This window comes from Vigna unguiculata, chromosome 11 (genome assembly GCF_004118075.2).
Source record: "Vigna unguiculata cultivar IT97K-499-35 chromosome 11, ASM411807v1, whole genome shotgun sequence".
Classification (NCBI taxonomy): domain Eukaryota; kingdom Viridiplantae; phylum Streptophyta; class Magnoliopsida; order Fabales; family Fabaceae; genus Vigna; species Vigna unguiculata.
Window position 1 is genome coordinate 11874297 of NC_040289.1, and position 25866 is coordinate 11900162.

At 39.9% G+C, this 25866-nt stretch overlaps 28 non-coding genes across 28 annotated transcripts; all 28 read right to left on the bottom strand.

Annotated features, from left to right (window-relative positions):
* Positions 1-16593: 16593 nt before the first annotated feature.
* On the bottom strand, positions 16594-16712 carry LOC114170778. The gene has a single exon (XR_003601158.1). It is a non-coding gene; the product is annotated as a 5S ribosomal RNA (ribosomal RNA).
* A 218-nt stretch (positions 16713-16930) lies between these two features.
* On the bottom strand, positions 16931-17049 carry LOC114170754. Its single transcript, XR_003601135.1, has one exon. It is a non-coding gene; the product is annotated as a 5S ribosomal RNA (ribosomal RNA).
* A 218-nt stretch (positions 17050-17267) lies between these two features.
* On the bottom strand, positions 17268-17386 carry LOC114170864. The gene has a single exon (XR_003601225.1). It is a non-coding gene; the product is annotated as a 5S ribosomal RNA (ribosomal RNA).
* Positions 17387-17604: 218 nt separating this feature from the next.
* On the bottom strand, positions 17605-17723 carry LOC114170967. Its single transcript, XR_003601317.1, has one exon. It is a non-coding gene; the product is annotated as a 5S ribosomal RNA (ribosomal RNA).
* A 218-nt stretch (positions 17724-17941) lies between these two features.
* LOC114170978 lies at positions 17942-18060 on the bottom strand. The gene has a single exon (XR_003601328.1). It is a non-coding gene; the product is annotated as a 5S ribosomal RNA (ribosomal RNA).
* Positions 18061-18278: 218 nt separating this feature from the next.
* Positions 18279-18397, bottom strand: LOC114170990. The gene has a single exon (XR_003601339.1). It is a non-coding gene; the product is annotated as a 5S ribosomal RNA (ribosomal RNA).
* A 218-nt stretch (positions 18398-18615) lies between these two features.
* Positions 18616-18734, bottom strand: LOC114170760. Its single transcript, XR_003601141.1, has one exon. It is a non-coding gene; the product is annotated as a 5S ribosomal RNA (ribosomal RNA).
* Positions 18735-18952: 218 nt separating this feature from the next.
* Positions 18953-19071, bottom strand: LOC114170786. The gene has a single exon (XR_003601165.1). It is a non-coding gene; the product is annotated as a 5S ribosomal RNA (ribosomal RNA).
* Positions 19072-19289: 218 nt separating this feature from the next.
* LOC114170777 lies at positions 19290-19408 on the bottom strand. The gene has a single exon (XR_003601157.1). It is a non-coding gene; the product is annotated as a 5S ribosomal RNA (ribosomal RNA).
* A 218-nt stretch (positions 19409-19626) lies between these two features.
* LOC114170772 lies at positions 19627-19745 on the bottom strand. The gene has a single exon (XR_003601152.1). It is a non-coding gene; the product is annotated as a 5S ribosomal RNA (ribosomal RNA).
* Positions 19746-19963: 218 nt separating this feature from the next.
* LOC114170783 lies at positions 19964-20082 on the bottom strand. The gene has a single exon (XR_003601163.1). It is a non-coding gene; the product is annotated as a 5S ribosomal RNA (ribosomal RNA).
* Positions 20083-20300: 218 nt separating this feature from the next.
* LOC114170769 lies at positions 20301-20419 on the bottom strand. Its single transcript, XR_003601149.1, has one exon. It is a non-coding gene; the product is annotated as a 5S ribosomal RNA (ribosomal RNA).
* A 218-nt stretch (positions 20420-20637) lies between these two features.
* Positions 20638-20756, bottom strand: LOC114170796. Its single transcript, XR_003601175.1, has one exon. It is a non-coding gene; the product is annotated as a 5S ribosomal RNA (ribosomal RNA).
* Positions 20757-20974: 218 nt separating this feature from the next.
* Positions 20975-21093, bottom strand: LOC114170776. The gene has a single exon (XR_003601156.1). It is a non-coding gene; the product is annotated as a 5S ribosomal RNA (ribosomal RNA).
* A 218-nt stretch (positions 21094-21311) lies between these two features.
* On the bottom strand, positions 21312-21430 carry LOC114170766. The gene has a single exon (XR_003601147.1). It is a non-coding gene; the product is annotated as a 5S ribosomal RNA (ribosomal RNA).
* A 218-nt stretch (positions 21431-21648) lies between these two features.
* On the bottom strand, positions 21649-21767 carry LOC114170809. Its single transcript, XR_003601188.1, has one exon. It is a non-coding gene; the product is annotated as a 5S ribosomal RNA (ribosomal RNA).
* Positions 21768-21984: 217 nt separating this feature from the next.
* LOC114170799 lies at positions 21985-22102 on the bottom strand. The gene has a single exon (XR_003601178.1). It is a non-coding gene; the product is annotated as a 5S ribosomal RNA (ribosomal RNA).
* Positions 22103-22320: 218 nt separating this feature from the next.
* Positions 22321-22439, bottom strand: LOC114170808. Its single transcript, XR_003601187.1, has one exon. It is a non-coding gene; the product is annotated as a 5S ribosomal RNA (ribosomal RNA).
* A 216-nt stretch (positions 22440-22655) lies between these two features.
* On the bottom strand, positions 22656-22774 carry LOC114170770. The gene has a single exon (XR_003601150.1). It is a non-coding gene; the product is annotated as a 5S ribosomal RNA (ribosomal RNA).
* Positions 22775-22989: 215 nt separating this feature from the next.
* LOC114170800 lies at positions 22990-23107 on the bottom strand. The gene has a single exon (XR_003601180.1). It is a non-coding gene; the product is annotated as a 5S ribosomal RNA (ribosomal RNA).
* Positions 23108-23325: 218 nt separating this feature from the next.
* On the bottom strand, positions 23326-23444 carry LOC114170819. The gene has a single exon (XR_003601198.1). It is a non-coding gene; the product is annotated as a 5S ribosomal RNA (ribosomal RNA).
* A 217-nt stretch (positions 23445-23661) lies between these two features.
* Positions 23662-23780, bottom strand: LOC114170830. Its single transcript, XR_003601209.1, has one exon. It is a non-coding gene; the product is annotated as a 5S ribosomal RNA (ribosomal RNA).
* A 218-nt stretch (positions 23781-23998) lies between these two features.
* LOC114170779 lies at positions 23999-24117 on the bottom strand. Its single transcript, XR_003601159.1, has one exon. It is a non-coding gene; the product is annotated as a 5S ribosomal RNA (ribosomal RNA).
* A 217-nt stretch (positions 24118-24334) lies between these two features.
* On the bottom strand, positions 24335-24453 carry LOC114170842. Its single transcript, XR_003601219.1, has one exon. It is a non-coding gene; the product is annotated as a 5S ribosomal RNA (ribosomal RNA).
* Positions 24454-24670: 217 nt separating this feature from the next.
* On the bottom strand, positions 24671-24789 carry LOC114170854. Its single transcript, XR_003601220.1, has one exon. It is a non-coding gene; the product is annotated as a 5S ribosomal RNA (ribosomal RNA).
* A 218-nt stretch (positions 24790-25007) lies between these two features.
* Positions 25008-25126, bottom strand: LOC114170860. Its single transcript, XR_003601221.1, has one exon. It is a non-coding gene; the product is annotated as a 5S ribosomal RNA (ribosomal RNA).
* Positions 25127-25344: 218 nt separating this feature from the next.
* LOC114170803 lies at positions 25345-25462 on the bottom strand. Its single transcript, XR_003601183.1, has one exon. It is a non-coding gene; the product is annotated as a 5S ribosomal RNA (ribosomal RNA).
* A 218-nt stretch (positions 25463-25680) lies between these two features.
* Positions 25681-25799, bottom strand: LOC114170871. Its single transcript, XR_003601231.1, has one exon. It is a non-coding gene; the product is annotated as a 5S ribosomal RNA (ribosomal RNA).
* Positions 25800-25866: the final 67 nt, after the last annotated feature.

Genomic DNA, 25866 nt, shown 5'->3' on the forward strand with positions numbered 1-25866 from the left:
AAGCTCAAAACAAAAAATGACATTAAAAGAACTAAACATGACTCTAGACAATATGGATAGATTTGAAAATAAAAATGACCCAATAAATATGAGATGACCAAATGGTAACATGAAACAAATCAAAAAACATAAAATCACACAAACAACACAAAATATGGAAGCCTAAACATAAAACCGCATGAAAAACGCTAATGTTGGCAGATCTGACCTTTGTTGACTATTTTGCTCATAACTCTTTCCACAGAACTCCAAATGCGTTCATTCTTTTTTTTATTTGAAACTAGACTCAAAGGGTTTTCTTTTGATATAAAGAACGCAATTTTTTGACCACTGAGCTAGTTGCAGTATTATTTGGAAAATAGCCCACGTTGCTTCGAGCACAATTTTTGTGTGGAAAAGAAGTTGATTTGGAAACAAGAGAAGAAAGAAAAACACATGAACACAAATAATAACAATAATGTAGGTAAGGAACAAGAAACTTAGCTCTTGTAGAACCAAAGCTCTTGATACCAAATGATAGCCTCCTCCTCAAGCTAGGTTGGGCCAAAGCTTGAAATGGTGAGTATGGTGGATGGTGGATTCGTGGAAGCTTGGTGTTGAGAGAAAATGACTCTCGGTTTAGGTGATTTAATGGTGGGATGAAGGTGGTTTGTGGAGCTCTAAGAGAGGTTAGGACAACTCTAGAGAAAAAGGTGCTAGAGGGACCTCTTGGGATACTCTAGCAAGTTACTAAGAGAAGAAGTATGGCTCAAAAATAAGTTTGGCAGCATAAATGTTCTGTTTTATTATGATTCCCACATTTAAACCTGCATATTTTTTCCACAGACCAACACAAACCAGAACAAAATATTTTATCAAATATCCACAATCCAAATACATTTAAAAGATAATTTGAATATCCATAATCCAAATACATATATCCTAATCATGAGGTGGAGGAGGTTGAGCCATGTTATCAGTATGAAAATCAAAATGCTCGGAATAAATAGTATGCTCAGAATGCAAGGAATGAGGAGTGTCAAGAGTATGATGAGAATCAGAAGAGTCAAGAAAAGTCACTGAATATTCAGCATGCAAAGATGGATTCCTAAGATGTCTACGTTCTCTGTGGAATGTCCTATCAATCTCAGGGTCAAATGGTTGTAATTCACTTGGGTTTCCCCTAGTCATGCACAAAAAAACATTAATTCTAGTGATATTGGCATAACATAGGGTATAACTACAAGTATACTCAAATGAACTCCAAATGACTTGAAAATTCGTAGGATTGTCCTTTGAGTGCTCAAACAGACCCACAAAAAAAATCATATCAAAACTCAAATTACAAGTATTTTTAAAATTTTTTCAAAAGTGGAAAAAATGAAGAAAAAACACAAAAAACATTGCTGAAATGTAGAAAATGGCATTTTCTGGAGAATCTGAGTTTGCAAACTAGCAAAGCGAACTTGAACAAAGTGGGAAATCAAATTCCACCCCAAATGCATATAAAATAATAGTGATTCTGATAACCAGAGCAAAAGTAATGGTCCTTTGAAGTTTGACTAAAAATCAGTCCATAATATTTTTTGAAACTCTAAACTCAAACCATACCAATTGCTCCAACTATTTTTCCCATCAAGCTCAATGTCTTAGAAGTGGGGAGAAAAAATTTCAAGTCAAAACAAGCACTGTAGCTACCAGAACAAAAATCCAGAAGTTAAATACCAGATTCAGACACTATTCACTACATTACAAATGACACTATTCATGCGCGCCGCGACACTATTCACTACACTAAACTACACAGATAACATGCACACTACACGAAAACACACAAAAACACTACCACAATCAACATATACCAACTCAACCACACTTGAACTACACACACACCAAAACACCAACACACAAACACAAACACACTGAAAATTTAACTTTGAACAAAACGATTGGTCCCCGGCAACGACGCCAAATTTGATAGAGGTCGTACCCCACCAAATTAAAACACTTAAAATGCAGTATATTTAAGTGAACCAAGTCGTCTCCCAACGAACAATATTTTCATTCCAAGCTTGAATTTCCAGATCAACACAACAATAACACAATGGGGGTTTGGCAGATAGATTCAGAACAAACTTCAATTCGCAGATAAATTTAACAGTTATATGAACACGCAATGATTCCTTGATTCAATTGAAAGTCCACCAATCACAGATTACCAAATTAATTGTTCTATTAGAATTTGCTCTCCTGAATCCTGAGTAATCAACTAAGCGAAAATTACCATGGATTCATTGTCATTAAGCGCAACAAATTTGAGACAGTTAACACCCACAGATTTAAGCAAGCTGTGACAGAAGTCATAAACATTAAGCATGAATACGAGCCATTGATATGCACACACGAATTTGAGATTAAGCATGCTTCAAATATGTGTTTATCGTCTAAACACGACCTGAAACATAGGCAATTTCGAATGGAACCCCAAAAACGACCAACAATCTCATGGTTTCATCTCAATTTTGTCAAGGAATCAATGCAATAGGGTTAGCTAGACATCAAAATAGAAGAATCAAGCACTTCAAATCTGAACCAGAATATCAAAAATCCAAAACCCTTACTTATGAATTCTGAAACCGCAATTTAAGAGCAAAAAGAGAGATTTCAAAGCTTCAATGGAATGCAAAACAGTGCTATCATATATAAATGCGAAAACCCCATGAATGGTTATTGTTCCAAGTCAATGAAATCACAAAACGAGCTGCCCAAGCAAGAAAACGAATTCAAAATGTAAAACCCTTAATGGATGCTGTCAAATGTGCGTAAAAACGATAAAAATGAGCCAAAAACGTGAAAAACCGCAAGGGGCACCTCCATGGAAGCTTGGAGAACGAAAAATGGAATTTGGAGCAAGGTAGAAGATGAAGTGGGCAGCTCCTTTCATGCATTCAGACCTAATTTCGTGGTCCCATCACTCTACCACTCATTATTTACAAATTTGTCACTCTGCCACTCAGAATTACAAAAATGCCACTTTGGGCCTCAAATGTTGGCCCATTCACTTTGATGACGTGGAAATGATGTGGAAATGATGTGGCAATGATGTGGCGACTCTCTTCAACTGAATATTAATGTCCAAGCTCCAAAATTTGCTTTACCCAAATGTCTAAAAATAATTAAAAATGAAAATTAGGTCAAATAATGTGAAATTAGTCCAAATTCGAAATAGTGGCCCAATAAAGCCCAACAGATGAAAAACACTATAAAGATGAAAAATTAAGCACTGAACAACTATCAAATGGGTACACAAAGGCTAGTGGAATGGAAGAAAAAAATGACTCATTAGTGGCACAAAATTAAAGGTGATACCTAAATTAGACTGAACGAATGGATTGGCTTTAGAGAGAGATTGACATTGAAACCGGGTGGATTAAAACTTTTGGGTTGGTTATTGTAATTGAGCCTGAACTACCAGAAGGAGAAGTGTGCTCGAGAAGGTTAATCAAATGTTGAAATAGGGCTGTAGTGAGATTGAGCCTAGAGTCTTGAATGAAACCCTCATTTCCTTCTCAGGAAAGTAAGAAGCATTACCAATGGTGATGTTTGTTAAAGAAAAATTATGAGGGTTAAATTTTGGTTTGTCGAGATAACAAGGACTGATGGATAACCATGATTGCTATAGAAAACATCCATTGTGTGGACAATAGCTACACCTTTTGGAGGAGTTATTACCATCCATAATTTGCTCCAACATCATTATTCGATTATTTTAGTTCAACCTTCATCATTCAAACTAACATTCAATAATTTGCTTCAAGATAACCACAATCCAAACTCATGTCTCAAATGCAATATTCTAAGACATAAATTAAAAAATTCTTTAAATCAAACTATACAAATGGCATCTCAAACTCAAAATTTAAAAACATGTTTAAACAATAAACAATCGTGCATAAAACTTAAAATATTGTACCATATTACCTTCACATCCAGATCATCTATTTTAAGGTTCTATAAAAAATATAAGTAGTTTTTTGTACCTATAAGTCCTTATTCCAATTAAAGTTGTAGCCAAACAAGAGAACCACTCAAAATTTGGAGACCTAAAACAAAGTTTTCAAATATAACTAATGGCCTGGTCCTTTGCTCCTTGAACATTGTCGTGAAGATTATGGCCTCCATGATTGATTGTGGTTGCGAAAGCTTGGAGGAATGAAGATAGGATGGTGTTTGTTTTGGTAAAGATGAGTTTCCTAGGAAAAGGTGAGGCCAACTCCTAAGGAAGGAAGCCCAAAGTAGTCTAAAAGAGATGATTAGTCAGGGAAGAGCTCAAACAAGAGGAATGTGCAATCATTTTGGCAAAAATTCTTTACTCAAATGCAAGATAGATTTACATGAAGTACTTACTATTTATGGGCTAAAAGGAGAGCAAGGTGTCTCTAAAAATGTGAGGGAAAACATGGTATAGAAACTTGAAAATTGAAGCCAAAAGTGAGCATGCATAAGGTGGGACTTGCTACCTAAGCAAGCACATGTTTCACACTATGGTCACGCTCTCCTCACAATGAGGCGCTACTTGAAGTAACTTGGCTTCAAAGTTAGGGTTAAAAATCCTAGTTTCCATGCCCCCCCCCCCTTTCGCCCATACTTAGGCCAATCTCCTTTTAGGCCCAAACTACTTTATATGGTCTAGGCACAAAACATGGCCCGAATAAAATCCTACACCACTATCCTCAAAATACAAAGCCCAACATATTATTCTAATATTTACAAAGAATCATAGACTAGGTCTTCACATCTTCCTTAGCCCAAGTGAATATCAACTTGGGCCTGTTGAGCCACATGAAGCCCAATCTTCTTGGATCCTTCTTGCCATGGCTCTTGTGGTTGGTCCCTTAGCTTGGGGTTTACCATCATCATCCCCTCTCTCTCTCTTAAAAGTGTTCCTGTGAAAACAATAATAAGATATCAGGGAGCATAAATTATTTCTTACCCAATCCTTGATTTGGATACGCCTTCATGTCTTGTTGTCGAATTGAACATTTTAGAGATTACTTGTAGAAAGGACTTCGACGATCAAGTCAGCAAGAGCTCTCAAAAGTCAAACCACAGTTTTAGGAATTAATGAATTTTGTACCTCCAATTGTTAGGGTCCACCGGTATTTATAGAATATTAATCACAAATTACCTGGTTAATGGGTTGGACCTTTATTAGGCCTGTTGGGTCTCTTTTGGGCTTATGTGGGCCTACTCAGGGCCCAAGTATCAGGCTTAGGGATTGATTTTGTGTGTTTGGCTATTATTTCATAAGTTCAGAGTTGGCGATTTATGTTGATATGTAAGTTTAGCTACTATGTATGCATTAGTTTTGTTTGTGGTTGATTAGTTATGTAATTAAGCAGGATTATAATTTGGCAGTTAGGACCGGGTATTCACTGTTTCCGGCTCTATCCGCCTAGTATAGTACAAAAAGGATTTGACCTAAAATCTAGAGGGTTTGCCTCATCATCTGTGTTATTTCTAAAAGGAATTAAATCACTCACATTAAAAGTAGCATATACTTCATACTCACTAGCACATCTAGCATATATGCATTGTTATTGACATTTTTTATCACTTGAAAGGGACCATCCCCTTAGGGTTGAGTTTGGACTTCCTTTTCATTTAGAAATCTATCTCTGCTCAAATGGAGCCAAACCCAATTCCCGTATTCAAAAATGACTTCTTTCTTCCCCTTATTATTTTGTTTCATCTATCTCTATATTTGTTGTAGTATTTGGTGTTTCACCTTTTCATGCATTTTCTTTACAAATTCAGCCTTTGATACCCCTTCCTTGTGAATGAAGTCACTAAGAGTATGTATGGGTGTTAGGTCCAAATGAGTGAGAAGATTAAACCCATACACAATTTCAAATGGAAAGACTTTGGTAGTTTTATAGACTACTGTATTATATGCAAACTCTATGTGGGGAAGATACTCATCCCAAGATTTGTGGTTGCTCTTTAGGATTGCCTTTAGCATGGTGACGAGAGATCTATTGACTACCTCTATTTGTCAATCAGTTTGAGAGTGAGAAGAGATTGAAAAATTAAGCATAGTTCCTAGCCTAGAGTAAAGAATTTTCCAAAGTGGCTTAGGAACTTGGCATCTCTATCAAGGACTATCATTTTATGCACCTCATGAAGTTTAACCACATCTTTAAATAAGAATTTTACTATATTGCTTGCATCATCTACCTTGTGACATGGTATTAAATGTGACATTTTACTAAAATGATCCACTACCACAAAGATAAAATCAAATCATCTTTGAGTCTTGGGTAGATCAAGGTTAAAATCAATGCTAATATCTTCCCAAGGAGATAAAGAAATAGGCAGAGGGGTGAATACACCACGAGGGCATAGTCCTAGACTTAGCTTGTAAACACACAATGCATTTATGACAATGTATTTGAACTTCTTTTCTCATGTGGAGCCAATAAATTTTTTCCTCTAAATTACTTACAGTCTTATCAACTTCAAAATGGCCCACAAGCCCCCTCTCATGTGTTTCTTTCACTAAGAGTTTTCTATGAGATCCCTAGGGCACAAAAAAATTTACTTCTTTGAACAAATAGCCCTGGGAAACATATAAAACCCCATGAGCTTTCTTTTGAAAACTAGCAAAAATGGAAGACAAATCAGAGTCTTGCTCATACAACTCAGATATGTGATCAAATCCAAGAACTTGGGCTCCCAATTTTGAAAACAAATTGTGCCTTCTAGATAGACCATCAGCCATAACATTACTCATGCCTTTCTTATATTTTATTACATAGGGAAATTGTTCTAAGAACTCCATCCACTTTGGATGTCTCTTATTCAACTTATGTTGTTTATTCAAATATTGATTGACTCATGGTCCTTGTGAATGACAAACTCCTTGGACACTAGATAGTTTTCCCAAGTTTGAAGGGCTCTCACTAATGCATAAAACTCTTTGTCATAGGTGGGGTAGTTAAGAGAGGCACCATGAAGTTTTTCACTAAAGTAAGCAATTGGGTACCTCCTTCCAACAACACCACACATATGCCTACACTAGATTCATCACTCTAGCTCAAAATTTCTTGAGAAATCAAGTACAGGTACAATGAATGCATTGAAGAGTTTTTCTATAAGTTGCTTGAATGCAAACTCTTGCTTTTCACCCTAAATAAAACATAGATCTTTCTTGACCAACTCATTAAGGGGAGAAGCCAAAGTAGAGAAGTTATGAACAAATCTCCTATAAAAAATTGCCAATCCATGGAAGCTCCAAACCTCTCCAACATTTTTTGGAGTAGACCATTCTTGGATGGCTTTGGTTTTCTTGGAGTCAACATGAACTCCATTTTTGTTGACAATAAAATCTAAAAAGACCACACTATCTACACAAAATGTGCATTTGTCTACATTTGCAAAAAAGTTGGATGTCTATCAAATTGGAAAGAACAACTCTCAAATGTCTTATGTGCTCATGCAAACATGACTATACATCAAAATATCATTAAAGTATACTACTACAAACCTACCTATGCAATCCCTAAGAACATGATTCATGAGCCTCATGAATGTTCTAGGTGCATTAGTAAGGCCAAAATGCATCACCAACCACTCATATAATCCAAACTTGACCTTAAAAGAAATTTTCCACTCCTTACCCTCTTTATTTGGTGATAATCACTCTTTAAACCAATTTTAGAAAGTTTAGTGGGCCCATGCAACTCATCAAACATATCATCAAGTCTATGAATTGGGTACCTATATTTAATGGTAATATTACAACCACAACACATTCTCCACTTACCATCTTTCTTAAGTACTAACAAGACAGACACAACACAAGGGCTAAGACTCTTTTGAACTCAACCCTTCTAGTTGAGGAAAAACATCTTGAACTTCTTGAAGAAGAGAAACAATAGAAGGAGAGAGATCCTTATGTGAAGAACTAGGAAGACAAGTGAGTGAATAGTGACACAAGAGGAGATAGCAAGGTTGTTCTTCATGAAACATATTGATTAAAGATTTTTGGGTTAAAAGTGGTTCATGAGAAATGACCTTAGGAGTAGAACTTGGAAACTCCCCTACCTCACTCTTGGGACTTAAAGTAGAGTTCTTGGAACTCTCTTCCTCTCTCCTAGCTCGCATTTGAGCTTGATCACTAGCAACTTGACTGGGAGTGAGAGGGTGAAGCCTAAAGTTTTTAGACTTATGTAAGAGGGTGATCTCATTAGTATGACCATTATGGCTGGTTTTGCGATCAAATTGCCACAACCTTCCTTAGAGAATATGACAAGCTTCCATTGGAATGACATCACATAAAACTCTATCTTTGTGTTTTCCAATGGACAACTTAATGTTCACTTGATGCTTGATAACGCTATCGTTGACGCGATCAAATTAATACTACTAAAATATAGCAACTTCAGTATTGCTAAGATAGTAGTCAAGAAAATAGAAAGGGTAAAGTAACACTAAGTCGTCTCCCAACGAACACGGAATTGATTTTTAACAAATTAGTTCTTATAAAACTATACAGATGAGTTAGTCAAATAAAATAAAAATATAGGGAATTAAGATAAAAAAGATATAAATAAAATTTAAAAGATAAAAAGAAATAAAAACAATAGTAAAGAAAATAGATTGATTCCATTGCTTTTTCAAAATAGATTCATCATCGGTTATCTAAAGATTATTGCTCAATTAATTATTGTTATAGATTTACAAATTAATCAATGTAAAGTATCAATTAATTTGTTGGCGTTCTCACTTTTAACCAAAGTACAGTCTCAATTAAAAGTGAGAACTTTTAGATTATCCACATTAAATTCAACCAAAGTACAGTCTCAATCAAATTTATTATGCCTAATCATGTCTATTCTTTTATCTCATCACCAAATAAAAAGCTTAATTAATCAAAGTAAAGTCTCAATTAATTATAGTTAGAGTAAATACCTTTAACCAAAATAAAGTCTCAATTATTGGTAGAAACTCATTTAATCATATGAAAGTTTCTAAATATGACCAACATGCATATAGATTTAAAATCATTACTTCTTACGTGATTTAAAGATAAAAGACATAGATGAATGAAAACCTCAACAATAATAAAAATAAAATACGTGGTGCCTGCGCGAATCTAATGCTGCCATGGTTGCTGGCTTTGTGCTTGCATGGTGCTGTGGCAATGGTGGTGCAGATCTGTGTTAATGGCTGGAGATGATGGCGCAAGGTGCATATTCGTTCACGGTGTGCGAGAAGATGAAGTTGTCTTGCGTTTGCAATGATGTGAGGTTGGCTCAGTTACGGAGCTGCTGGAATGGTGAAGGTGCGTGGAAGAAGATGTGTGGTGGCCGGCGATGTGACTGATAGTGGAAGCGCGGCGACTGCTGCTGCCGTAGGTTCTCACGATGATTGTCATGGCGACTGTTCCCAAAACTGGTGGTTCAGTGCGGTGAAGATGGTGTTGCGGTGGCTGACTATGTGGAGATGAAGATGATGATGATGTGGTGGTGTGTAATTGGTGCATATGTGTTTGCAAGGATTAATGCCACATGTCAGCATATGGTTAGCCTCATTTGAAAGGTGGGGATTGCCACATGGCATGATTTGAGTGAGTTGGGTTTAAGTGGTAGGAGGGGGTGTAAATAGACATATTAGGGGGTGCATAATAGGTTTTGGTGAGACCCATTTAGAAAGAGGGAAGTGTATAAGTAAAAGCTGGGGGTGCAGAAGTGATTTTTCACATAACTTGCTAATTTCAGCCTTATTTAAAGGTGGTTTGTAACTTCAATCAATTTATATTCCCACCTTGAATGAGCTTAATCTTAATTTTAGCTACATCAACAAACGTTAAAATATCCAAGAAATAATTTATGCAACTAAAAATTACTTTTTAAGACATTTTTATCACACAAGCTCAAACAGCTTAATTATCAGAATTATCAATTAAATCACTCTTTAAGCACACAAATTCAATTAAATACCCATAATTAAACACTGAATGAGGGCAAAAATACGCACTCATCAATGCTTAACTTTGATATCCCCATCTTTATTAAGCCAATGAAGTTTATAATGTTTGGATGAGGTATCAAAGCTAAGTTGAACTTCTTGACCAACCTTATGCTACAACAATTGCAACACGACCCACTATTAATGATAAGAGAACAAGTGTTTTTCAAAACATCATATCTAGTGTGGAAATGTTTTCTCTTTGATCATTGAGAGGAGCACTAGGTTGATTACTAAGAAGCCTCATAATCATGACAAGACGACTTTCATTAGGATAAGCATTTCCTTTGGAAGACACTTGTGAATGAGTACTCTCGGAGTCATTTGAAGAAGAAGACTCATCTTGGCTACTATAGAGGTCATTGCCCTTTAACACAATGGTTCTTTCTGTAGGGCGTTGGGCAACCACATGAGCTCGGCCTAAGCACTTAAAGAACTTAATTTCACTACCTCTTTTGGTAGAGGTTTCACCTTTGCAACTTACCTTTACAGGATTCTTAAGAGTAGACTCTTTTGCCTTGGAAAAATCCTTCTTGAAATCCTTTTGTGGCTCACTTTTGGGATAAGAAATAGAAGAATCCTTACAAGAAGGTCACCTTAAAAGTTGTTGCTCAATCCTAATTCACATTTACACAAGATCATTCAAATTATTGTAGGGGAGCAATTCAACTCTATCTCTTATTGCATAATTAAGACCACTCAAGAACATAGACATGGCAAGATCCTCATTTTCTTCAATCCCAACTCTTAAAATATATAGCTCCATTTTTTGTCTATATTCTTCTATTGTCATTGACATTTGTTGGAGCTTTGGAGTTTATCCATGAGCTCTCTTTTGTAATAGGATGGGACATGGTGGGCATGAAGGGCTTCTTTAAGATCAAACCAATAGTCAATTTCAGGAAGCCCTTTTCTCCTTCTTTGGAGGACTAAGGAAATCCACCAATTTAAAACATGCCCTTGAAAGCTAAGGGTAGCTAAGGTGAAACACCTTTCTTCCTTTACAACATAGCTCTCAAAAAGTTGTTCAACTTTTGCAACCCAATCCAAATATGCCTCTACATTGTCCTTACCTTGAAAGTGAGGCAAATCTATTCTCACTTCTTTAGGATGGGGACGAATGCGCCTTTGCCTTCTCACATGAGGTGATTGTCTATTAAAGTTACGCTCATCATCTTCCTCTTCTTCTTCATTTTCAAAATCATTATGCCTAGAAGAGGCGGCCTAGGAGAGGCACAATGTATACGTGACGGTCGAAGTTGATTTCCAATATGTTGAAGGTTAACTTACATGTCAGCCATTTGAGTTTTTATGTCCCTAACCTCTTAAGGGAGATGAGTAAGGACTTGAGGGTTAACTTCACCCTCTTCATCCATAGGAGGAATGTCATGGTTATCATGTTCATCTCTTAGAACTTGGGCACTTGCACGAGTGAGCCTTCTTGTGCTCATGGTTATTGAATGAACTTATGAACTTGGATAAAAGGGTGAAGGAAAAGGACTTGCACAAGTGTACCTCCAGGTAAGCAAGTTGAGTCTCACGGACTTCTTAAGTACCAAGGTTAATCCTTGCCAAGGTTACACTTGCAAAAGTACTCAATTTTTTTCACACAAATATTCAAGTAATAAGTAGATAGAATCACTTGAGACTTAACACACAAACAAGCAATATAAAACAAGGAACACAAAACGGACCCCTAGATGGCAAGATTTTAGAGACTTTGGTCTCTTGAATCAAGCCATTAAACGTAAAGCAAGAAATCTAGACTATGCGGCCTAAAGGTAAGGTGAGAAAGCACTTAGAACTTTCAACACACTCACCACTACAAGTGATGCACTAATGGAGTTGAAAGGTTCTAATTAGAATATGGGATTTAGCACCTTTGGTTCCCTAAGACACTTAATTAGTCCACAATTACAAGAGAAAACTTAAACAAGATTTGTGCACAAAATTTGGTGCACAAATGGAGGCAACCCGACATCAAATAAACTAGTAAAATAAGACCAAATCAAAAGCTGAAAGCCTTCAATTTTGGTGCCATTATAGTCCAATTTTTCCACAAGCAAAGGTGGCTCCAAATGTACCACATAAAGTGCCCAAAAGGAGATATAAAAAGAAGGAAAAAGAAATCTTAAAACAAGAGTAGATAGACTCCAAAAGTGTGCCTTCAAAGCAACTCAATTTTGGCCAAAAACTATGGATAACTCAGTCACTTGATGTCCAATGCTTAGCCATTAATGTAACAGTGCTAGAAATAAAAAATAGAGTTCTCCAATAAAACAATGGTAAGAACCAGCAAAATCTATAATGGCATTGATTTATTGCAAAAAAAGTTCAATGCCAATACATTCTGAGAAAGGAAACAGTATTCAAATTGAAATAACAATGTTCAAACTGCAATGGTTGAACAAATAGAGATTGTTCCAAAATAATTCTTGCAATTACAGGGCAGCAATAAGATTAGAGATAGTTAATTGTGGCATTCAGAAAAGTACTCAGAGGAAAGGAGGGTTATAGAGAATGATCTGGGAGAGAGAATTTTTCCATACCAAATTTATTACCTTCCACTATGAAATCACGCCATTTAGCATTTTCCTTTCTTGCACATGTGTTCTACGTACACCCTAACACTTGCTCCCTTTTCTTTACCCTTCAAATAGGCCTTCTTGAACACTTCAATCTCTTCCCAAGTATTATCATCATCACACAATGAATCCCATTGAACCAACACTTCCAAACTGGTTTTTTCGTTTCTTTTAATGACATGGTTATCCAAAATCCTATACGGCAGCATCACAGGACCACATTCATTTGTCATGAGGGGCAAGGGAAGGTATGGTTGATTAGTAGCCCCTTAAACTTCTTCAATAGTGAGATGCGAAATACTGGGTATATCTTTGCATATTCTGGCTATAACACTCTGTAAGCAACTTTCCCAATCTTTTCCAGCACCTCAAAAGGACCAAAATATCTCAGACTCAATTTTTGGTTTTTCCTCAAAGCAACAGAATTTTGCCTGTAAGGTTGTAATTTAACCAAGGCTAAATCACCCACCGCCAATTGTATATCCCTAGATTTCCCTACATTTCTTATTTTCTTGTAGCTTCATATAGTTCTAAGCTTGATTTAATCTCATTTTTAGTTTTGTTAACAAAGCATCACGAGCCTTGAGGGACTGCTATAGGTTTGGAGGATCCTTCTCATTGTACTTGTACCTGATTAGAGAAGGGGGTAACTTACCATAGACTACTTGGTAAGGAGACATTGAAATGATGTGATGAAAAGTTGAATTATACCAATATTGGGCCCATGGTAGCATATCAGACCAATCTTTAGGGTGGTTAAAAAAAAAACACCTCAATTACATTTCTAGAGTTTTGTTTAAATTTTCAGTTTGATCGTCAGATTGGGGATGATAAGCCGAAGTCATAGCCAAATTGGTGCCTTGTAACTTAAACAATTATTTCTAAAAGTTGCTGATAAAGACTCTATCTCTATCAGATACTATGGTTTTAGGAAAGCCATATAACTTAACAATATGTTGTATAAAAGTTGTTGCCACCATTTGGGTGTTAAATCTAGATTTTAAGGGGATATAGTGTGGAAATTTAGATAACTTGTCTATTACCATCATGATATTAGAATATTTGTGAGAGAAAGGTAAGCAAGTGATGAAGTCCATTGCAATATCCTCCCAAATAAGGTTCAGAATTGGCAGTGGCTATAGAAGTCCAACAGGTAAAGATTGTGAGACTTTAGCTTGTTGGCAAATGACGCATTCTTGAATAATTTTTCTAATATCCTCTTTCATTTTGGGTCAATAAAACTGAACATTTATTCTCTTGAAGGTTATTGTAATTCCAGCATGGCCTCCCACTTTTGAAGTATGAAATTTTATCAAGATTTTGGAGTAATTTCTCATCCCTTGGCAACATAATTCTCCCTTTCCAAGTAATCACATCTTGTTGAACAACATATTCCCCACTTTTCCCTGCATTTTCAATAAAATCTTGATAAATTTTGCTCAATGTTGCATCAACTTTTGTTACAGTCGCTAATGATTGAAACCATGTATGTGAAGGTTGAGACCAAGCCATTACTAAACTTCGGGATAAGGCATCTGCAAGGATGTTTTCTTTCTAGGAGAATATTGAATTTTTAAGTCATACCCTAAGAAATTTGGGTAAGCACTATTGTTGCTCAAGGGTCTGAAGTGTTTGTTCTAAAAGTTCTTTCAAACTTTTTTGGTCTGTTTTAATCACAAACTTATGGCCCAACAAGTAATGCCTAAATTTGGATAAAGCTGCCGTGATTGCATAAAATTCTCTAGTATAGATAGATTGCTTCTGCATTCTTGGAGACAGCTTCTTAGAAAAATAAGCAATGGGGTAGCAATACATATTAGCTTCTTGGAGACCAGACCCTGAAGCATCGATTTCCAAAACAAAAAGGTGTAGCAAAATTTGGAATTGCTAACACTGGTGTTGTGGTAAGAGCTATTTTCAATGCATCAAATGCTTTATCTGATGTTGAAGACCATTTAAAAATGTCTTTCTTTAGAAGATCAATGAGTGGGGCAGCTATCTGAGCATAACCCTTGACAAAACGTAGATAATATCTTGTTAGGCCCAAAAAATGTTGGTAATTTCAAGGTTTTTGGCTTCATCCAATTAATGACAGCTATTAGCTTGTTCGTGTCCATTGCCACGCCATCTCTTGATAAAGTGTGACCCAAATAACCAATCTGTTGTATGCCAAATGTACATTTGGAAAATTTGGCAAAAAGTTAGTTTTATTGAAGAATCTTGAGCACGACCTCAAGATGGTAAAGGTGATCCTTCCAATTAGTGTTATACACTAATATATCATCAAAAAACATCAAGACAAACCTCCTTAATATGCCACTAAAAATTGATTCATCAAGCCTTGGAAAGTTGGAGGCGCATTTGATAAACTAAAGGGCATGACCAACCATTTGTATAACCCTTGATGATTTTGAAAAGTCGTTTTGTAACGATCATCCGAATTTAGCAAAATTTGGTAATAGCCAGAGCGTAGATCCAACTTTGAAAAATAGCAAGCTCCATACAATTCATCAATGAGCCCATCAGCTATAGGAATATGAAAGATATCCTTGACAGTGATGACATTGAGAGCCCGATAAACATTACATACACGTTATGTGCCATCTTTCTTATTGACCAAAATAATTGGAGAAGAAAATGGACTAAAGCTTGGCTGAATTAGACCTTCCAAAAGCATGCCTTGCACCAATTTTTCAATTTCCTCTTTTTGACTATGAGGGTATCTATCAAGATTAAAACCTTCTAGTAGAGGAATGGAATGAACATGGGAATGAGGTGAGGGTGACCCACTAGAAATAGCCAAAAACTGTGCTCTATGTGTGTAATAAAAGTGCCAATTCGAGCTCCATATCCTATGGCAGTGATAACAAAGACATTAATACCATATCCTCATGTATCACTTGCATATGGTAAATTTCAGCAATAGCATTAGTATGTAGCATGCGTCGGATGTGATGCAGTTGAGCCAAATTTGCCATCATATCTCTATCACCTTGCAACGTGATATATTTCCTATCATGTAATAATTTAATTTGAAGTGACTCAATCTGCAAGATGAAGGCCCATTATTTTAAGCCAACTTGCACCAAGGATAAGATCAGCACCTGAAATGGGAAGTAAAAAGACTGGTAACGTAAAAACATGCCCTTATGTTTGTAGAGTGAAATTTTGTATTAACCCTTCTGATTCCATATAATTACCATTTTTTACCATCACCTTGAACATGGGTGTTGCCTCAATTGGAAGTTTCAAACATTTGGCGACTCGAGGTTGTAAGAAATTGTGAGAACTACCGCCATTAATCAACACTGTAATTGGTAGTGTTGAGTACTTAGCAGTTGGACATGGATGTGCACAAATAATTTGGCTTAAGCATCAACTCATGGATTATGATGTAAAGCTAGAGAAGGTACCTCTATATTGTGATAATACAAGTGCAATCAACCTAACTAAGAGTCCAGTTCGGCATTCTAAAACTAAACACGTTGAAATCGGGCATCATTTCATAAGGGATCATATTCAAAAAGGTGAAATGGAAATCAAGTTTGTAAAAACTGAAAACCAATTTGCTGACTTATTCACTTAACCACTTGCACGTGATAGATTTAACAAGCTTAGAACTAAATTAGGTGTTCTTGACATGAAGAATGTGTGTTGATATTTGTTTGGCATGTTACTTTTATTGAATCATGTGCTTGATGCATTTAAAGTTTTAATTCTACATAATATGTGAACTGCCAGGATTTCAGTCTGTTGAATTTGCAAAATTAGCATATAGATTTCACATAAACTGTCAAAATCTGCATAATTTGTGTTCTGGCACTGTTCATTATGCTAACCCTCACAAAATAGCACATAAATTTCATTTTTGGAGCGTCTCGATCCGAGCTCTATAGCAAAAGTTACGACCATCATAAGTTTTAGTGATAATTTAGGATTTGATTGCAAAAGAAAACAGTGATGAAAAGAACGTAGGAAAAGAAAATAACGTAAAAAAGAGGTGCAACACGAGGACTTCCCAGGAGGTCACCCATCCTAGTACTACTCTCGCCCAAGCACGCTTAACTGCGGAGTTCTGATGGGATCCAGTGCATTAGTGCTGGTATGATCGCACCTGTGAAGTATTGCACGATCAATGTACATATGGGTTTCGCATTGGGCCTAAGTTTGAACACTTGGCGCGGCGCGGGGGCACGGGGACGTGAGGTGGGTTGTTTTGGTCTGAAGAGATTTTGGTAGTAGTCGGTTGGAATGATTTAGGTGATAATTTAGGATTTGATTGCAAAAGAAAACAGTGATGAAAAGAACGTAGGAAAAGAAAATAACGTAAAAAAGAGGTGCAACACGAGGACTTCCCAGGAGGTCACCCATCCTAGTACTACTCTCGCCCAAGCACGCTTAACTGCGGAGTTCTGATGGGATCCGGTGCATTAGTGCTGGTATGATCGCACCTGTGAAGTATTGCACGATCAATGTACATATGGGTTTCGCATTGGGCCTAAGTTTGAACACTTGGCGCGGCGCGGGGGCACGGGGACGTGAGGTGGGTTGTTTTGGTCTGAAGAGATTTTGGTAGTAGTCGGTTGGAATGATTTAGGTGATAATTTAGGATTTGATTGCAAAAGAAAACAGTGATGAAAAGAACGTAGGAAAAGAAAATAACGTAAAAAAGAGGTGCAACACGAGGACTTCCCAGGAGGTCACCCATCCTAGTACTACTCTCGCCCAAGCACGCTTAACTGCGGAGTTCTGATGGGATCCGGTGCATTAGTGCTGGTATGATCGCACCTGTGAAGTATTGCACGATCAATGTACATATGGGTTTCGCATTGGGCCTAAGTTTGAACACTTGGCGCGGCGCGGGGGCACGGGGACGTGAGGTGGGTTGTTTTGGTCTGAAGAGATTTTGGTAGTAGTCGGTTGGAATGATTTAGGTGATAATTTAGGATTTGATTGCAAAAGAAAACAGTGATGAAAAGAACGTAGGAAAAGAAAATAACATAAAAAAGAGGTGCAACACGAGGACTTCCCAGGAGGTCACCCATCCTAGTACTACTCTCGCCCAAGCACGCTTAACTGCGGAGTTCTGATGGGATCCGGTGCATTAGTGCTGGTATGATCGCACCTGTGAAGTATTGCACGATCAATGTACATATGGGTTTCGCATTGGGCCTAAGTTTGAACACTTGGCGCGGCGCGGGGGCACGGGGACGTGAGGTGGGTTGTTTTGGTCTGAAGAGATTTTGGTAGTAGTCGGTTGGAATGATTTAGGTGATAATTTAGGATTTGATTGCAAAAGAAAACAGTGATGAAAAGAACGTAGGAAAAGAAAATAACGTAAAAAAGAGGTGCAACACGAGGACTTCCCAGGAGGTCACCCATCCTAGTACTACTCTCGCCCAAGCACGCTTAACTGCGGAGTTCTGATGGGATCCGGTGCATTAGTGCTGGTATGATCGCACCTGTGAAGTATTGCACGATCAATGTACATATGGGTTTCGCATTGGGCCTAAGTTTGAACACTTGGCGCGGCGCGGGGGTACGGGGACGTGAGGTGGGTTGTTTTGGTCTGAAGAGATTTTGGTAGTAGTCGGTTGGAATGATTTAGGTGATAATTTAGGATTTGATTGCAAAAGAAAACAGTGATGAAAAGAACGTAGGAAAAGAAAATAACGTAAAAAAGAGGTGCAACACGAGGACTTCCCAGGAGGTCACCCATCCTAGTACTACTCTCGCCCAAGCACGCTTAACTGCGGAGTTCTGATGGGATCCGGTGCATTAGTGCTGGTATGATCGCACCTGTGAAGTATAGCACGATCAATGTACATATGGGTTTCGCATTGGGCCTAAGTTTGAACACTTGGCGCGGCGCGGGGGCACGGGGACGTGAGGTGGGTTGTTTTGGTCTGAAGAGATTTTGGTAGTAGTCGGTTGGAATGATTTAGGTGATAATTTAGGATTTGATTGCAAAAGAAAACAGTGATGAAAAGAACGTAGGAAAAGAAAATAACGTAAAAAAGAGGTGCAACACGAGGACTTCCCAGGAGGTCACCCATCCTAGTACTACTCTCGCCCAAGCACGCTTAACTGCGGAGTTCTGATGGGATCCGGTGCATTAGTGCTGGTATGATCGCACCTGTGAAGTATTGCACGATCAATGTACATATGGGTTTCGCATTGGGCCTAAGTTTGAACACTTGGCGCGGCGCGGGGGCACGGGGACGTGAGGTGGGTTGTTTTGGTCTGAAGAGATTTTGGTAGTAGTCGGTTGGAATGATTTAGGTGATAATTTAGGATTTGATTGCAAAAGAAAACAGTGATGAAAAGAACGTAGGAAAAGAAAATAACGTAAAAAAGAGGTGCAACACGAGGACTTCCCAGGAGGTCACCCATCCTAGTACTACTCTCGCCCAAGCCCGCTTAACTGCGGAGTTCTGATGGGATCCGGTGCATTAGTGCTGGTATGATCGCACCTGTGAAGTATAGCACGATCAATGTACATATGGGTTTCGCATTGGGCCTAAGTTTGAACACTTGGCGCGGCGCGGGGGCACGGGGACGTGAGGTGGGTTGTTTTGGTCTGAAGAGATTTTGGTAGTAGTCGGTTGGAATGATTTAGGTGATAATTTAGGATTTGATTGCAATAGAAAACAGTGATGAAAAGAACGTAGGAAAAGAAAATAACGTAAAAAAGAGGTGCAACACGAGGACTTCCCAGGAGGTCACCCATCCTAGTACTACTCTCGCCCAAGCACGCTTCACTGCGGAGTTCTGATGGGATCCGGTGCATTAGTGCTGGTATGATCGCACCTGTGAAGTATTGCACGATCAATGTACATATGGGTTTCGCATTGGGCCTAAGTTTGAACACTTGGCGCGGCGCGGGGGCACGGGGACGTGAGGTGGGTTGTTTTGGTCTGAAGAGATTTTGGTAGTAGTCGGTTGGAATGATTTAGGTGATAATTTAGGATTTGATTGCAAAAGAAAACAGTGATGAAAAGAACGTAGGAAAAGAAAATAACGTAAAAAAGAGGTGCAACACGAGGACTTCCCAGGAGGTCACCCATCCTAGTACTACTCTCGCCCAAGCACGCTTAACTGCGGAGTTCTGATGGGATCCGGTGCATTAGTGCTGGTATGATCGCACCTGTGAAGTATAGCACGATCAATGTACATATGGGTTTCGCATTGGGCCTAAGTTTGAACACTTGGCGCGGCGCGGGGGCACGGGGACGTGAGGTGGGTTGTTTTGGTCTGAAGAGATTTTGGTAGTAGTCGGTTGGAATGATTTAGGTGATAATTTAGGATTTGATTGCAAAAGAAAACAGTGATGAAAAGAACGTAGGAAAAGAAAATAACGTAAAAAAGAGGTGCAACACGAGGACTTCCCAGGAGGTCACCCATCCTAGTACTACTCTCGCCCAAGCACGCTTAACTGCGGAGTTCTGATGGGATCCGGTGCATTAGTGCTGGTATGATCGCACCTGTGAAGTATTGCACGATCAATGTACATATGGGTTTCGCATTGGGCCTAAGTTTGAACACTTGGCGCGGCGCGGGGGCACGGGGACGTGAGGTGGGTTGTTTTGGTCTGAAGAGATTTTGGTAGTAGTCGGTTGGAATGATTTAGGTGATAATTTAGGATTTGATTGCAAAAGAAAACAGTGATGAAAAGAACGTAGGAAAAGAAAATAACGTAAAAAAGAGGTGCAACACGAGGACTTCCCAGGAGGTCACCCATCCTAGTACTACTCTCGCCCAAGCACGCTTAACTGCGGAGTTCTGATGGGATCCGGTGCATTAGTGCTGGTATGATCACACCTGTGAAGTATTGCACGATCAATGTACATATGGGTTTCGCATTGGGCCTAAGTTTGAACACTTGGCGCGGCGCGGGGGCACGGGGACGTGAGGTGGGTTGTTTTGGTCTGAAGAGATTTTGGTAGTAGTCGGTTGGAATGATTTAGGTGATAATTTAGGATTTGATTGCAATAGAAAACAGTGATGAAAAGAACGTAGGAAAAGAAAATAACGTAAAAAAGAGGTGCAACACGAGGACTTCCCAGGAGGTCACCCATCCTAGTACTACTCTCGCCCAAGCACGCTTAACTGCGGAGTTCTGATGGGATCCGGTGCATTAGTGCTGGTATGATCGCACCTGTGAAGTATTGCACGATCAATGTACATATGGGTTTCGCATTGAGCCTAAGTTTGAACACTTGGCGCGGCGCGGGGGCACGGGGACGTGAGGTGGGTTGTTTTGGTCTGAAGAGATTTTGGTAGTAGTCGGTTGGAATGATTTAGGTGATAATTTAGGATTTGATTGCAAAAGAAAACAGTGATGAAAAGAACGTAGGAAAAGAAAATAACGTAAAAAAGAGGTGCAACACAAGGACTTCCCAGGAGGTCACCCATCCTAGTACTACTCTCGCCCAAGCACGCTTAACTGCGGAGTTCTGATGGGATCCGGTGCATTAGTGCTGGTATGATCGCACCTGTGAAGTATTGCACGATCAATGTACATATGGGTTTCGCATTGGGCCTAAGTTTGAACACTTGGCGCGGCGCGGGGGCACGGGGACGTGAGGTGGGTTGTTTTGGTCTGAAGAGATTTTGGTAGTAGTCGGTTGGAATGATTTAGGTGATAATTTAGGATTTGATTGCAAAAGAAAACAGTGATGAAAAGAACGTAGGAAAAGAAAATAACGTAAAAAAGAGGTGCAACACGAGGACTTCCCAGGAGGTCACCCATCCTAGTACTACTCTCGCCCAAGCACGCTTAACTGCGGAGTTCTAATGGGATCCGGTGCATTAGTGCTGGTATGATCGCACCTGTGAAGTATAGCACGATCAATGTACATATGGGTTTCGCATTGGGCCTAAGTTTGAACACTTGGCGCGGCGCGGGGGCACGGGGACGTGAGGTGGGTTGTTTTGGTCTGAAGAGATTTTGGTAGTAGTCGGTTGGAATGATTTAGGTGATAATTTAGGATTTGATTGCAAAAGAAAACAGTGATGAAAAGAACGTAGGAAAAGAAAATAACGTAAAAAAGAGGTGCAACACGAGGACTTCCCAGGAGGTCACCCATCCTAGTACTACTCTCGCCCAATCACGCTTAACTGCGGAGTTCTGATGGGATCCGATGCATTAGTGCTGGTATGATCGCACCTGTGAAGTATTGCACGATCAATGTACATATGGGTTTCGCATTGGGCCTAAGTTTGAACACTTGGCGGGGCGCGGGGCACGGGGACGTGAGGTGGGTTGTTTTGGTCTGAAGAGATTTTGGTAGTAGTCGGTTGGAATGATTTAGGTGATAATTTAGGATTTGATTGCAAAAGAAAACAGTGATGAAAAGAACGTAGGAAAAGAAAATAACGTAAAAAAGAGGTGCAACACGAGGACTTCCAGGAGGTCACCCATCCTAGTACTACTCTCGCCCAAGCACGCTTAACTGCGGAGTTCTGATGGGATCCGGTGCATTAGTGCTGGTATGATCGCACCTGTGAAGTATTGCACGATCAATGTACATATGGGTTTCGCATTGGGCCTAAGTTTGAACACTTGGCGCGGCGCGGGGGCACGGGGACGTGAGGTGGGTTGTTTTGGTCTGAAGAGATTTTGGTAGTAGTCGGTTGGAATGATTTAGGTGATAATTTAGGATTTGATTGCAAAAGAAAACAGTGATGAAAAGAACGTAGGAAAAGAAAATAACGTAAAAAAGAGGTGCAACACGAGGACTTCCCAGGAGGTCACCCATCCTAGTACTACTCTCGCCCAAGCACGCTTAACTGCGGAGTTCTGATGGGATCCGGTGCATTAGTGCTGGTATGATCGCACCTGTGAAGTATTGCACGATCAATGTACATATGGGTTTCGCATTGGGCCTAAGTTTGAACACTTGGCGCGGCGCGGGGGCACGGGGACGTGAGGTGGGTTGTTTTGGTCTGAAGAGATTTTGGTAGTAGTCGGTTGGAATGATTTAGGTGATAATTTAGGATTTGATTGCAAAAGAAAACAGTGATGAAAGAACGTAGGAAAAGAAATAACGTAAAAAAGAGGTGCAACACGAGGACTTCCCAGGAGGTCACCCATCCTAGTACTACTCTCGCCCAAGCACGCTTAACTGCGGAGTTCTGATGGGATCCGGTGCATTAGTGCTGGTATGATCACACCTGTGAAGTATTGCACGATCAATGTACATATGGGTTTCGCATTGGGCCTAAGTTTGAACACTTGGCGCGGCGCGGGGGCACGGGACGTGAGGTGGGTTGTTTGGTCTGAAGAGATTTTGGTAGTAGTCGGTTGGAATGATTTAGGTGATAATTTAGGATTTGATTGCAAAAGAAACAGTGATGAAAAGAACGTAGGAAAAGAAAATAACGTAAAAAAGAGGTGCAACACGAGGACTTCCAGGAGGTCACCCATCCTAGTACTACTCTCGCCCAAGCACGCTTAACTGCGGAGTTCTGATGGGATCCGGTGCATTAGTGCTGGTATGATCGCACCTGTGAAGTATTGCACGATCAATGTACATATGGGTTTCGCATTGAGCCTAAGTTTGAACACTTGGCGCGGCGCGGGGGCACGGGGACGTGAGGTGGGTTGTTTTGGTCTGAAGAGATTTTGGTAGTAGTCGGTTGGAATGATTTAGGTGATAATTTAGGATTTGATTGCAAAAGAAAACAGTGATGAAAAGAACGTAGGAAAAGAAAATAACGTAAAAAAGAGGTGCAACACGAGGACTTCCCAGGAGGTCACCCATCCTAGTACTACTCTCGCCCAAGCACGCTTAACTGCGGAGTTCTGATGGGATCCGGTGCATTAGTGCTGGTATGATCGCACCTGTGAAGTATTGCACGATCAATGTACATATGGGTTTCGCATTGGGCCTAAGTTTGAACACTTGGCGCGGCGCGGGGGCACGGGGACGTGAGGTGGGTTGTTTTGGTCTGAAGAGATTTTGGTAGTAGTCGGTTGGAATGATTTAGGTGATAATTTAGGATTTGATTGCAAAAGAAAACAGTGATGAAAAGAACGTAGGAAAAGAAAATAACGTAAAAAGAGGTGCAACACGAGGACTTCCCAGGAGGTCACCCATCCTAGTACTACTCTCGCCCAAGCACGCTTAACTGCGGAGTTCTGATGGGATCCGGTGCATTAGTGCTGGTATGATCGCACCTGTGAAGTATAGCACGATCAATGTACATATGGGTTTCGCATTGGGCCTAAGTTTGAACACTTGGCGCGGCGCGGGGGCACGGGGACGTGAGGTGGGTTGTTTTGGTCTGAAGAGATTTTGGTAGTAGTCGGTTGGAATGATTTAGGTGATAATTTAGGATTTGATTGCAAAAGAAAACAGTGATGAAAAGAACGTAGGAAAAGAAAATAACGTAAAAAAGAGGTGCAACACGAGGACTTCCCAGGAGGTCACCCATCCTAGTACTACTCTCGCCCAAGCACGCTTAACTGCGGAGTTCTGATGGGATCCGATGCATTAGTGCTGGTATGATCGCACCTGTGAAGTATTGCACGATCAATGTACATATGGGTTTCGCATTGGGCCTAAGTTTGAACACTTGGCGCGGCGCGGGGGCACGGGGACGTGAGGTGGGTTGTTTTGGTCTGAAGAGATTTTGGTAGTAGTCGGTTGGAATGATTTAGGTGATAATTTAGGATTTGATTGCAAAAGAAAACAGTGATGAAAGAACGTAGGAAAAGAAAATAACGTAAAAAAGAGGTGCAACACGAGGACTTCCCAGGAGGTCACCCATCCTAGTACTACTCTCGCCCAAGCACGCTTAACTGCGGAGTTCTGATGGGATCCGGTGCATTAGTGCTGGTATGATCGCACCTGTGAAGTATTGCACGATCAATGTACATATGGGTTTCGCATTGGGCCTAAGTTTGAACACTTGGCGCGGCGCGGGGGCACGGGGACGTGAGGTGGGTTGTTTTGGTCTGAAGAGATTTTGGTAGTAGTCGGTTGGAATGATTTAGGTGATAATTTAGGATTTGATGCAAAAGAAAACAGTGATGAAAAGAACGTAGGAAAAGAAAATAACGTAAAAAAGAGGTGCAACACGAGGACTTCCCAGGAGGTCACCCATCCTAGTACTACTCTCGCCCAAGCACGCTTAACTGCGGAGTTCTGATGGGATCCGGTGCATTAGTGCTGGTATGATCGCACCTGTGAAGTATTGCACGATCAATGTACATATGGGTTTCGCATTGGGCCTAAGTTTGAACACTTGGCGCGGCGCGGGGGCACGGGGACGTGAGGTGGGTTGTTTGGTCTGAAGAGATTTTGGTAGTAGTCGATTGGAAATGATTTAGGTGATAATTTAGGATTTGATTGCAAAAGAAAACAGTGATGAAAAGAACGTAGGAAAAGAAAATAACGTAAAAAAGAGGTGCAACACGAGGACTTCCCAGGAGGTCACCCATCCTAGTACTACTCTCGCCCAAGCACGCTTAACTGCGGAGTTCTGATGGGATCCGGTGCATTAGTGCTGGTATGATCGCACCTGTGAAGTATTGCACGATCAATGTACATATGGGTTTCGCATTGGGCCTAAGTTTGAACACTTGGCGCGGCGCGGGGGGCACGGGGACGTGAGGTGGGTTGTTTTGGTCTGAAGAGATTTTGGTAGTAGTCGTTGGAATGATTTAGGTGATAATTTAGGATTTGATTGCAAAAGAAAACAGTGATGAAAAGAACGTAGGAAAAGAAAATAACGTAAAAAAGAGGTGCAACACGAGGACTTCCCAGGAGTCACCCATCCTAGTACTACTCTCGCCCAAGCACGCTTAACTGCGGAGTTCTGATGGGATCCGGTGCATTAGTGCTGGTATGATCGCACCTGTGAAGTATTGCACGATCAATGTACATATGGGTTTCGCATTGGGCCTAAGTTTTGAACACTTGGCGCGGCGCGGGGGCACGGGGACGTGAGGTGGGTTGTTTTGGTCTGAAGAGATTTTGGGTAGTAGTCGGTTGGAATGATTTAGGTGATAATTTAGGATTTGATTGCAAAAGAAAACAGTGATGAAAAGAACGTAGGAAAGAAATAACGTAAAAAAGAGGTGCAACACGAGGACTTCCCAGGAGGTCACCCATCCTAGTACTACTCTCGCCCAAGCACGCTTAACTGCGGAGTTCTGATGGGATCCGGTGCATTAGTGCTGGTATGATCGCACCTGTGAAGTATAGCACGATCAATGTACATATGGGTTTCGCATTGGGCCTAAGTTTGAACACTTGGCGCG